The sequence below is a fragment of the Arachis hypogaea genome, chromosome 4, assembly GCF_003086295.3.
Source record: "Arachis hypogaea cultivar Tifrunner chromosome 4, arahy.Tifrunner.gnm2.J5K5, whole genome shotgun sequence".
Classification (NCBI taxonomy): domain Eukaryota; kingdom Viridiplantae; phylum Streptophyta; class Magnoliopsida; order Fabales; family Fabaceae; genus Arachis; species Arachis hypogaea.
This window is the reverse complement of record NC_092039.1, coordinates 56,607,901-56,609,049: the sequence shown is the minus strand read 5'-3', so window position 1 is coordinate 56,609,049 and position 1,149 is coordinate 56,607,901.

Sequence of the window (1,149 nt, the reverse complement as noted above, 5' to 3'; positions counted from 1 at the left end):
TAATTGCTTGATTTCAGGACAAATGAAGCATAGAAGAACCACGTTAGCATTCACGTTAACTTAGTTAACGAGAACACTAACGTGGAATGGCAAGGAGCTTGCAACGTTAATGAGAAAAGTGATCACCAATAACACCTGCGAAGCCATCCATAGCTCACGTTAATAGCCACGTTAACTAAGTTAACGTGGTAGTTAACGTAGAAGAAAAAGGGGAACTCCACGTTAACGAGAAAAGTGAACACCACTAACGTTGGGAAACTAGGCAATGCCCCATGTCAAGAGTCACGTTAACTTAGTTAACGTGAACTCTAACGTGGAAGAGGAGCAACAACGCCAACGTTAGTGACACTCACTTTTGTCACTAACGTTGGATCATTAGCATTGCCTACATTAATTCTCACGTTAAGATTGTTAACGTGAAAGTTAATATGGAGTTGAATTCAAAGAACCAACGTTAGTGACACTCACTTTTGTCACTAATGTTGGGAGATGGCTTCATTTACTATGTTAAGAGCCACGTTAACTTAGTTAACGTGTGTCCTAACGTAGGAACTTTAGGCAATTAGAGCGTTAGTGACAAAGGTGAGTGTCACTAACGCTCTCGAAGGTGAAGAACACCCACATTAAGAGCCATGTTAGCTAAGCTAACGTGAGACTTAACGTAGGGGCAAGAGGCAAGACAACGTTAATGGGAAAAGTGAGTCCCATTAACGTTTGCAAAGAGGGGCACAAGCCAACGTTAATGGGAAAAGTGAGTCCCATTAACATTAGCCATGTATTGAATAGGAGACGTTAGTAGTCACGTTAAGACTACTAACGTTGGTGTTAACGTGGGTATATAAGGGTGGAACGTTAGTGGAAAAAGTGAATGCCACTAACGTTCTCGCACCTAAAAATGTGACCCAACGTTAATCTCACAAAATGCCCAAGCCTAACTCATATTTCTCTGCAAGCTGAGACCACTAAAGATGAGAACTGCTTCAACTCAAGGTCCAGAGCCCACATCCAAGACTTGAAGAACTCACTAGAAGATCATGAGGAGTAGTATATATAGGAGTAGTTTTGAACTAGAGATAAGCTTGGCACTTCTAGGCACTACTCTCTATAGATTTACTTTTTCTACACTTTAGCATGGATTCTTCTTTTCAG